We start from the raw sequence: 12,618 nt of genomic DNA on the forward strand, positions 1-12,618 counted from the left end.
AGAGTGTTGTGTGTTCCTCCCAAACAACTCAACTGTAGTTAATCTGTCCACAGAATAGGTGCTATTTTGTGAACTTCAGACGTGCAGTAATGTTTTTTTGGACAGCAGTGGCTTCTTCCGTGGTGCCCTCCCATGAACACCATTCTTGTTTAATGTTTCACGTATCGTAGACTCGTCAACAGAGATGTTAGCATGTTCCAGAGATTTCTGTAAGTCTTTAGCTGAGACGACACTAGGATTCTTCTTAACCTCATTGAGCATTCTGCGCTGTGCTCTTGCAGTCATCTTTGCAGGATGGCCACTCCTAGGGAGAGTAGCAACAGTGCTGAACTTTCTCCATTCATAGACAATTTGTCTTACCGTGGACTGATGAACATCAAGGCTTTTAGAGGTACTTTTGTAACCCTTTCCAGCTTTATGCAAGTCAACAATTCTTAATCTTAGGTCTTTTGAGATCTCTTTTGTTCGAGGCATGGTTCACATCTGGCATGCTTCTTGTGAATAGCAAACTCATATTTTGTGAGTGTTTTTTATATTGCAGGGCAGCTCTAACTAACATATCCAATCTCGTCTCATTGACTGGACTCCAGGTTAGCTGACTCCTGACTCCAATTATCTTTTGGAGAAGTCATTAGCCTAGGGGTTCACATACTTTTTCCAACCTACACTGTGAATGTTTAAATGATCTATTCAATACAGACAAGAAAAATACAATAATGTGTGTGTTATTAGTTTAAGCACACTGTGTTTGTCTATTGTTGTGACTTAGAGGAAGATCAGATCACATTTTTTGACCAATTTATATAGAAATCCAGGTAATTCCAAAGGGTTCACATACTTTTTCTTGCAACTGTATATTTGATATATGTTTTATTATGCAGCTCCTGTAAGCCCCTACATTACTCCCGCCCTGTTTAAGGATCTGCTGTTTATATGCCTATATAGCCAACGTGAAAGTATGTATCCCATCATAATAGTATAAGTTTTCCCTGGCATTGCAGTGTAACACTCATTTACACTCTACTCCATGCGTTGCCTTTGGGACTGAGAATACTCCTTGCAGCCCTGATGAATAAGTGTTATGATGAAAATCAATTGGCCAGCAATTTGTACTGTGACACCACAGAATGCAATAATCTGCCAAAGGAGAAAGATGAGGGAATAGGACTTTCTCGTTGGTTATTATTTCCAAATTTGCACTGACAGTGCAAAGCTGCAATGCTTTTTGAATCATGATTTGTTTATGTAAATCATGTATGTATGTAAATCAGGGTGACATAAACCGCCTTTCTGTTGTTTTTAGTGACATTCAAACATAACAAAGACAGAGAAATTGTAGTAATTTAAGTTTTTTCACTGTACAACTGACCATGTGGCATGTGTCCATGGACTGCATTCCTCTCAGGAAAATCCCATTAGGAATTCTATCAGTGTCGAGGCCAGCTCATCCCAGTTTCATTTGAAACCAGACGGTGTGACCCCTGCATTTCTTTGATTGTGGCGTGAGCTCCAGGGAGCGACCTGACTGCTGAATGCTGATACAAAGTGTGCTGCAGCCAAAGTACATTTACTGCTTCTGTATACAGAAAATACTATAGCAAGCTGAGGCTCCCATAGGGCTGTTCAATAGCTGTGCATCTCACCTAATACGGTTTGTAGTAGAGGTCGACCGATTAATCGGAATGGTCGATTAATTAGGGCCGATTTCAAGTTTTCATAACAATCGGAAATCGGTATTTTGGGATGCCGATTTGGCCGATTATTTTTTTTACACCTTTATTTAACTAGGCAAGTCAGTTAAGAACACATTCTTATTTTCAATGACGGCCTAGGAACGGTGGGTTAACGGCCTTGTTCAGGGGCAGAACGACAGATTTTTACCTTGTCAGCTCGGGGATTCAATCTTGCAACCTTACGGTTAACTAGTCCAACGCTCTAACCACCTGCTTTACATTGCATTCCACGAGGAGCCTGCCTGTTACGTGAATGCAGTAAGAAGCCAAGGTAAGTTGCTAGCTAGCATTAAACTTATCTTATAAAAAACAATCAATCAATCATAATCACTAGTTAACTACACATGGTTGATGATATTACTAGTTTATCTAGCCTGTCCTGCGTTGCATATAATCGTTTAGGTACACGTTGCTCCAACCATAAACATCAATGCCTTTCTTAAAATCAATACACAAGTATATATTTTTAAACCTGCAAATTTAGTTAATATCGCCTGCTAACATGAATTTCTTTTAACTAGGTAAAATGTGTCACTTCTCTTGCAACAGAGTCAGGGTATATGCAGCAGTTTGGGCCGCCTGGCTTGTTGCGAACTGTGAAGACTATTTCTTCCTAACAAAGACAGCCGACTTCGCCAAACGGGGGATGATTTAACCAAAAGTGCATTTGCGAAAAAAGCACAATCGTTGCACGACTCTACCTAACCATAAACATCAATGCCTTTCTTAAAATCAATACACAGAAGTATATATTTTTCAACCTGCATATTTAGCTAAAATAAATCCAGGCTAGCAGGCAATATTAACCAGGTGGAATTCTGTAATTTCTCTTGCATTCATTGCACGCAGAGTCAGGGTATATGCAACAGTTTGGGCCGCCTGGCTCGTTGCGAACTAATTTGCCAGAATTTTACGTAATTATGACATAACATTGAAGGTTGTGCAATGTAACAGGAATATTTAGACTTAGGGATGCCACCCATTAGATAAAATACGGAACGGTTCCGTATTTCACTGAAAGGAAAAACGTTTTGTTTTCGAGATGATAGTTTCCGGATTCGACCATATTAATGACCAAAGGCTCGTATTTCTGTGTGTTATTATGTTATAATTAAGTCTCTGATTTGATAGAGCAGTCTGACAGCGGTGGTAGGCACCAGCAGGCTCGTAAGCATTCATTCAAACAGCACTTTCGTGTGTTTTGCCAGCAGCTCTTCGCTGTGCTTCAAGCATTGCGCTGTTTATGACTTCAAGCCTATCAACTCCCAAGATTAGGCTGGTGTAACCGATGTGAAATGGCTAGCTAGTTAGCGGGGTGCACGCTAATAGCGTTTCAAACGTCACTCGCTCTGAGACTTGGAGTAGTTGTTCCCCTTGCTCTGCATGGGTAACACTGCTTCGAAGGTGGCTGTTGTCAATGTGTTCCTGGTTTGAGCCCAGGTAGGAGCGAGGAGAGGGACGGAAGCTATACTGTTACACTGGCAATACTAAAGTGCCGATAAGAACATCCAATAGTCAAAAGGTATATGAAATACAAATCGTATAGAGAGAAATAGTCCTATAATTCCTATAATAACTACAACCTAAAACTTCTTACCTGGGAATATTGAAGACTCATGTTAAAAGGAACCACCAGCTTTCATATGTTCTCATGTTCTGAGCAAGAAGCTTAAATGTTAGCTTTCTTACATGGCACATATTGCACTTTTACTTTCTTCTCCAACACTTTGTTTTTGCATTATTTAAACCAAATTGAACATGATTCATTATTTATTTGAGGCTAAATTGATTTTATTGATGTATTATATTAAGTTAAAATAAGTGTTCATTCAGTATTGTTGTAATTGTCATTATTACAAATAAATAACATTTAAATAACTAAAAAAAATCGGCCGATTAATCGGCAGCGGCCTTTGGTCCTCCAATAATCGGCATCGGTATCGGCATTGAAAAATCATAATCGGCCGACCTCTAGTTTGTAGTCTATTTGAGTGCACTTCTTGTTGTGTATCACAGAGCACATACAGAACAGGCCTTTGCCATATTGATATTAAAAACAAAAAACGGTGTTTTAATTCAGAAGTAGGCATTGGTCTGAAGCCCAAAAAATAAAGGAAATTTACATGAGCACCACAGTGCATACTTTACCCATGCTCTACCAAGGTTTTCCAGCACACAGCTTTGACCTACTACAATATCTATGTTGGTTTATTGTACCTACAACAATGTCTATGGCAGGTTGCTTAGGTTTCAAACACAGGAGGTTGGTGGCACCTTAATTGGGGAGGATGGGTTCGTGGTAATGGCTGGGGCCGAATCAGTGGAATGGTATCAAATACATCAAACACATGGTTTCCAGGTGTTTAATGCCATTCCGTTTGCACCGTTCCAGCCATTATTGTCAGCCGTCCTTACCACAGCAGCCTGCACTGGATTCAAACTATCACAAACAGCCTAATTCATACTCTTAGAGGTGCTCCCACAATAATGTGATTTGTACCGCATACAGGGTAATGTGTTGCATTCTTCCCACCCCACACTAAGACATTACCGCATTCCACTACTGTTTCAAGCTTTTGTTTTATTATATGAAAGCAAGCTTTTCTTTTATACTTACAACACAATTAGGCTTGATTGAGTGAGCTGTTTTGTCTTGTAGTAATGTGCCGCCTGCCTGTATTTCCTTAAACTACACACGTCACTGAAAAATCTATATATTTCTGAACATATTTTTTGTTGAGTAGATACCAACATAACAGGAGGTGGTGTGTTCGACTCAGTCACTCATATACAGTGGCAAGAAAAAGTATGTGAACACTTTAGAAATACCTGGATTTCTGCATAAATTGGACATAAAATTTGGTCACAACAATAGACAAGCACAGTCTGCTTAAACTAATCACACAAACAATTATACGTTTTCATGTCTTTATTGAACACACCGTGTAAACATTCACAGTGCAGGGTGGGAAAAGTATGTGAACCCTTGGATTTAATAACTGGTTGACCCTCCTTTGGCAGCAATAACCTCAACCAAATGTTTTCTGTAGTTGCAGATCAGACCTGCACAACGGACAGGAGGAATTTTGGACCATTCCTCTTTACAAAACGGTTTCAGTTCAGCAATATTCTTGGGATGTCTGGTGTGAACTGCTCTCTTGAGGTCATGCCGCAGCACCTCAATCGGGTTGAGGTCAGGACTCTGACTGGGCCACTCCAGAACGCGTATTTTCTTCTGTTGAAGCCATTCTGTTGTTGATTTACTTCTTTGTTTTGGTTCGTTGTCCTGTTGCACCACCCAACTTCTGTTGAGCTTCAATTGGCGGACAGATAGCTTAACATTCTCCTGCAAAATGTCTTGATAATGTCATAACTCTCCTGTGACGATCTGTAGAATCAGTTTACAGTGGGTCCGATCTATAGCGTGCTCTCTCTCATAGAGGGGGAGAGCGAGAAGTCGGCTATTGTATGGTCGGTCATAAAATACACTGCCCCTATGCTCTCTAGTGTTCGAGTTGGAATGTAAACTGTGGAACACAGAGACCATTGGACATCAAAAGTTTGGATACTTAAACAATATTTATATTTTTGAGAATGTGGGAATGGTCCGTGGACACTTAAGGGACAGTCATGATGAGTGTGTTTTCATTTGGTGATCTCATGAAGGACAGGAAACACACAACTGTATCTCTCAAAGTGTACATTTCCCAGCTGACAGGTTTGGATAAAATGTTGGATGTTGGACAAAATGAATGAGTAAATATGAAACTATTTGTGAGAAGATGTAATGTGATGTTGGCCTTCTCAACATAATACTTGTTAAGATGTAAAGTTTTAACTAGTCAGTGGCCACGCCCCAGTGAGGCCAGACATTATATCAGGTGTCATGGAATCGCCCTCTTTTTTTCCACAGAGTATAAAACCCACTTCCTACAAAATGTACATTAAGTCAGAGAATGCCGGGACGAAGTCCCCACGTTGGAATGGCTACAATTCTATAGGCCATTAGACCAGAAAATATGGAGCTGGCGCTACATGTTGAAATGGTTAAGAACTGTAACTACCAAAGGACAAGACCATACAGTGTGGAGCATTGGCTACACAGCTGGAAATGGAAAACTCTGAGACTATCGATTCACTACAGAAGTAAGAAATCCTAGGCCGTCGAACTACCAGTCTGCAGCCAGAAATGTACGAAGCCTAGGACAAGAATACCGACAACCGCCGAAACATCTATCCTATGCGACAACCATGGGTATGCCTGACGTATCCCATTAGGAACACAACCAGAGACTTTCTGTCAATTGACTCTCCAGTAGACGGACCAGCTACCACAGAGAGAGAGACAAGACATACACTCCTAAATATGTATATTGCAATTTATTTTTGAATGAACGGTCGATCATGTAAATTATTAGCAATTTCTATGAGTGTAGTAATCAGCTATGAGTTTCTCGCTCTTGAGCGGTCCTCACCCCATTTCCTTTGTCTACTATGCAGTCATACCGGTTTAGCCCACTAGGGACTTATCAATGCATTGTGTTAGTAAGCAACATCTGTTTGTTATGTATTTCTGTGATTATTTAGTCAGTAAATAAATAATTAAGCCAATTTATATATCGTTGGTTCATCATTTGGGCTAGGGTTCGTGCAGATATCCAAGGGTTTGCGTCGTTCAGTAATGAGAACTGATGGGGTAATAATGATACATTAATAGAAGACTAATCGATAAGAGTCGAATCGGGAAATAGAGACTCTATAAACATTTTTGCATGGTGCATATAATTTCCTAGTTAATTAAAGTTAACATGTTTCGTTTAATCACATAAAAATAACTACATTTTACATTTTAGTCATTTAGCAGACACTCTTATCCAGAGTGACTTACAGTAGTGAATGCATACATTTCATACATTTTTTTTTTCTGTGCTGGCCCCCCGTGGGAATCGAACCCACAACCCTGGTGTTGCAAACACCATGCTCTACCAACTGAGCTACAGGGAAGAATCAATACTACACATAGAGTATTGATTTGATAAAATAAGTCACATTTAATGATAGTCCAGACACGACAATAAACTTGGGAATACATTTTTCCGTCGAGGATAGCAAGCTGTCCAGGCTCTGAGGCAGCAAAGCAGCCCCAAACCATGATGCTCCCTCTACCATACTTTACAGTTGGGATTAGGTTTTAATGCTCGTGTGTGCTTTTTTTTCTCCATACTTAGTGTTGTGTGTTCCTTCCAAACAACTCAACTGTAGTTTCATCTGTCCACAGAATATTTTGCCAGCAGCGCTGTGGAACATCCAGGTGCACTTTTGCAAACTTCAGACTACAGCAATGTTTTTTTGGACAGCAGTGGCTTCTTTCGTAGTGTCCTCCCATGAACACCATTCTTATTTAGTGTTTTACGTATCGTAGACTCGTCAAGAGAGATGTTAGCATGTTCCAGAGATTTCTCTAAGATTTAGCTGACACTCTAGGATTCTTCTTAACCTCATTAAGAATTCTGCTCTGTGCTCTTGCAGTCATCTTTGCAGGACGGCCACTCCTAGGGAGAGTAGCAACAGTGCTGAACTTGCTCCATTTATAGACAATTTGTTTTGCCGTGGACTGATGAACATCAAGGCTTTTAGAGATATTTTTGTAACCCTTTCCAGCTTTATACAAGTCAACAATTCTTAATCTTAGGTCTTCTGAGATCGCTTTTGTTCGAAGCATGGTTCACATCAATCAATGCTTCTTGTGAATAGCAAACTCAAATTTTGTGAGTGTTTTTTATAGGGCAGAGCAGCTCTAACCAACATCTCCAATCTCATCTCATTGATTGGACTCCAGGTTAGCTGACTCCTGATTCCAATTAGGAGTCTAGGGGTTCACATACCTTTTCCAACCTACACTGTGAATGTTGAACAATGTATTCAATATAGACAAGAAAAATACAATAATTTGTGTGTTTGTAGTTTAAGCACACTATGTTTGTCAATTTTTGTGACTTAGATGAAGATCAGATCAAATTTGATGACCAATTTATGCAGAAATCTAGGTAATTCCAAAGGGTTCACATAATTTTTCTTGCCACTGTAGTAGATATAGAGGTCTATAGAGCTTGTCTGCATTCCTGATTTCTATAACCGTTAGCTTGCCTGTGTAATATTGACATAAGTTCAGAAACACTTGTTTTTCAGACATGTTCCTGTTTTATACATTTCTGTGCTGAACAATGTACAGTTCATTGCCTCTGTCAAATTACTATGTAGCTTAAAGTTGAGTGTATTTGTATTCGTTTTTGCAATAAAGATGATGATGCTACAATAATACACATAAACAATATGTCTATATCTAAAAATGTTCTTGGTAATACTGTAAACAGCTGTCCATAAATGGCGGTATAAATTTGAAAACAGGAGGGATGTCACGCCCTGACCATAGAGAGCCCTTGTTTCTCTATGGTGTAGTAGGTCAGGGCGTGGCGAGGGGGTGTTCTAGTTTAAAATTGCTATGTTGGTGTTTTGGTTTGGTTCCCAATTAGAGGCAGCTGGTAATCATTGCCTCTAATTGGGGATCATATTTAAGTAGCTATTTTTCCCACACGTGTTTGTGGGATATTGTTTTGTGTTTGTGCACCACGTAGTTACGTTTCGTTGTTCGTTTATTGATTTATTTGCTTTTGCTTAAAGTTTCACTTTGTAATAAATATGTGGAAGTCAACATCCGCTGCGCCTTGGTCCGCTCATTTCCAAGAACGTGACAAGGGAGTAGAGTTTGAGAGCTGGTCTCTCCACTGTTCTCTCTTCCGTAGTATCAAGACGAGTGTACTAGTAGACGTCACACTCCCTGTACCTTGCCACTCAACGATGCCCAATGAACCAAAAGGCTCTTTTAAGAGACACTTAATAAATGAAAAATAAGCACACACTGTGCGTGTGTGTCGGGAAAGTGAGGGGGATGTTAAAAACTGGTCAAAATATCCCCTCTGATACGTGAACCAAGGACTTTCAAATGCCAGAGCAGTGACGCTAGGTTGACTTGACACTTTTTAAATGGACAGTCTGGTGATGACAGCACGCTTTCATTCCAAAATGCTTTTGTTGCTCATTCACGTTTATTTCTCATGCTTGGTAAAAACAAATTACGTCAAAAACAGTTTCATTTTATAACAAAGTTAATTACGTTAGCAAGCATGGCGTTTTCTTCTATTGTTTTACCTGGATGCTTCATGTGAAATCCGCACCCCTTCTTACTTTTTACTTGTGGATGGCGACTTCAGGTTTTTGGGAACACGTTGAAAAGTAACTTTATGGAGGTAAATCATTGACATTATGATTTGAATGTGTAAAATTGATTTGTAGTTGTAAACACATTCTCAAACATGTAACTGATGACTTGTGAACATGAAAAAAACGGAGGTATAGAGAGAGAGAGAGAGAGAGAGAGAGAGCATGAGCATGAGCGGAGGGACCTGTTTCTTCTAACCAATCAGGTGAGGTTTTCATAGACCAGCATACTTGGTGTTGTCTGGCGCAACCACCTGTCAATCACTACACGCTATACCAGGCTACCACTGAGACTGATTGCACAAGCCAAGCTATTAGCTGTCATGGCAGGTAAGTTTAAATGTATTTCTTTTATGGCTGGGTAGCGATTAGGTAAAGTTATTTTGAAAGCAATTTTTAAGCTAGCTAGCTTTGGGGATGTTTTGGAGTTTTAAAAAGGCTTTTAAAGTTTGTCATTTACATTTTTACATTTCAGACTTGATTTGCCCTAATAAAAATGTATGAACCCCTACAAAAATGTCAATTAATTATAAACCACATAACAGTTTACATTTCCTGTTGCTGCAGGATTATTTTCCTGCTGTAGCAAAGTGGCTCAATTTAAAATCCTACATCTGTATGTTGTGTAATTGCAACCAACATTGGCAGCAAGGTGGTGATTTCTATGTTAAATAGATGTTCCACTGAAAATAAAATTCCTATGTATCCTTGCTGCATTCGAAGTGTCTGCATTAGACTTTTGGCAAGTCCATTTAGGTTGTTGAGGGGACGTTCCACTCAAAATACAAAGAGATCATGTGGTTTTGGTGAAAGGCACAGCACTCAGTTTAGGCAAGGACATACAACATAAGAGTGACTGCAGCAGATTACAGTCGAGTCTGATTTTGAACACCTCGGCTATGGCAGTGAAGGAGTCCCCTCAGCCAGGAAGAGAATAGAAATAGGACAGACAAACTGTACACACCAATAACAGTATCTGTGGAAATAGTAGTGAAAAGGTGGCTGATTACATCAGAAGTCATAAGTTATTGGCTGAATTGTACTGAATAGTTAGATCAAGACATACAGTACCAGTCAAAAGTTTGGACACGCCTACTCATTCAAGGGTTTTTCTTTATTTTTACCATTTTCTACATTGTAGAATAATAGTGACGGCATCAGAACTATGAAATAACACATATGGAATCATGTAGTAACCATAAAAGTGTTTCCTGGTTGTAACCAAACAACAATATCCAGAATTCTTAGCAATTTAAGGACGAAGTACCTCCCCTGTTGAGGTGGCTAATGTTACTTACAGGACAGCCACTCATTCATATAATATAACTTTTTCTTTTTCTTTGTATGTCGATAACAACTGTAAAGTTTAGTGATGGTGGGTGCTCAGTACCTTGATGTGCAAACTAGAAGCAAGCACAGCCTGTTGGGGTATTATTTCATCTGTTACCTTACTAGTGTGTCGAGGAGAAGGAACATAGCTAACCTAGCTACCTAACAAACTACATTTGTTTATCTAAACAAAAATCTAGCTATATTTCATGATACACTGGCTAGACATTCCAAAGCAAATCAATGTAATTAGCCAGCTGCTATCTGGCGATGTGATTTGTACTTTTGCAAGCTAATGCAAGCTAACGCAACAATTTCAACGAGTTACAGTTTATATAACGAAATCAGTCAATTGAAATAAATTCATTAAGCCCTAATCTTGAGATTTCAAAGGGGGACATTGCCCAGGCAAACAGAATGAATTTTTCCCAACAAAAGCGCTTTATTACAGACAGAAATACTCTTCAGACTCATCAGCTGTCTGGGTGGCTGGTCTCAGATGATCCCACAGATGAAGAAGCCGGATGTGGAAGTCCTGGGCTGCCTTGGTTATACGTGGTCTGCGGTTGTGAGGCCGGTTGGACATACTGACAAATTCTCTAAAACGACGTTGGAGGTGACTTATGGTAGAGAAATTAACATTAAATTCTCTGGCAACAGCTCTGGTGTACAAAACCGAAAGTAAAAGACGAAAAAACTAAACTTAAGAGCAGGCAGCGTAGAAATAGCACACATAAACTCAGAAAAAAAAGAAACGGGCCTTTTTCAGGACCCTGTCTTTCAAAGAGAATTTGTTAAAATCCAAATACATTGTAAAGGGTTTAAACACTGTTTCCCATGCTTGTTCAATGAACCATAAACAATTAATGAACATGCACCTGTGGAACGGTCGTTAAGACACTAACAGCTTATAGACGATAGGCAATTAAGGTCACAGTTATGAAAACTTAGGACACTAAAGAGGCCTTTCTACTGACTCTGAAAAACACAAAAAAAGATGCCCAGGGTCCCTGCTCATCTGCGTGAACGTGCCTTAGGCATGCTGCAAGGAGTCATGAGGACTGCAGATGTGGCCAGGGCAATAAATTGCAATGTCCGTACTGTGAGACGCCTAAGACAGCGCTACAGGGAGACAGGACGGACAGCTGATCGTCCTCGCAGTGGCAGACCACGTGTAACAACACCTGCACAGGATCGGTACATCTGAACATCACACCTGCGGGACAGGTACAGGATGGCAACAACAACTGCCCGAGTTACACCAGGAATGCACAATCCCTCCATCATTACTCAGACTGTCTGCAATAGGCTGAGAGAGGCTGGACTGAGGGCTTGTAGGCCTGTTGTAAGGCAGGTCCTCACCAGACATTACCGGCAACAACGTCGCCTATGGGCACAAACCCACCGTCGCTGGACCAGACAGGACTGGCAAAAAGTGTTCTTCACTGACGAGTCGCGGTTTTGGCTCACCAGGGGTGATGGTCGGATTTGCGTTTATCGTCGAAGGAATGAGCGTTATGAGCGGGATCGATTTGGAGGTGGAGGGTCCGTCATGGTCTGGGGCGGTGTGTCACAGCATCATCGAACTGAGCTTGTGCGTTACAGGGAAGACATCCTCCTCCCTCATGTGGTACCCTTCCTGCAGGCTCATCCTGACATGACATCCTGACATGACATCCTGACATGCTCGTTCTGTGCGTGATTTCCTGCAAGACAGGAATGTCAGTGTTCTGCCATGGCCAGCGAAGAGCCCGGATCTCAATCCCATTAAGCACGTCTGGGACCTGTTGGATCGGAGGATGAGGGCTAGGACCATTCCCCCCACAAATGTCCGGGAATTTGCAAGTGCTTTGGTGGAAGAGTGGGGTAACATCTCACAGCAAGAACTGGCAAATCTGGTGCAGTCCAAGAGGAGGAGATGTACTGCAGTACTTAATGCAACTGGTGGCCACACCAGATACTGACTGTTACATTTGATTTTGACCCCCCCCCCCCCCCCCCCCGGGACACATTATTCAATTTCTGTTAGTCACATGTCTGTGGAACTTGTTCAGTTTACGTCTCAGTTGTTTAATCTTGTTATGTTCTTACAAATATTTACACATGTTAAGTTTGCTGAAAATAAACGCAGTTGACAGTGAGAGGACGTTTCTTTTTCTGCTGAGTTTATCTACCGCTTTTTAGACTTGCTTTCAATGAGAATGACAGATCTATAACTCACATTTTTGGGGTGGCAGGTAGCCTAGTGGTTAGAGAATTGGGCCATTAATTGATAGGT

The sequence above is a fragment of the Salmo trutta genome, chromosome 37 (genome assembly GCF_901001165.1).
Source record: "Salmo trutta chromosome 37, fSalTru1.1, whole genome shotgun sequence".
In the NCBI taxonomy this organism is placed as follows: domain Eukaryota; kingdom Metazoa; phylum Chordata; class Actinopteri; order Salmoniformes; family Salmonidae; genus Salmo; species Salmo trutta.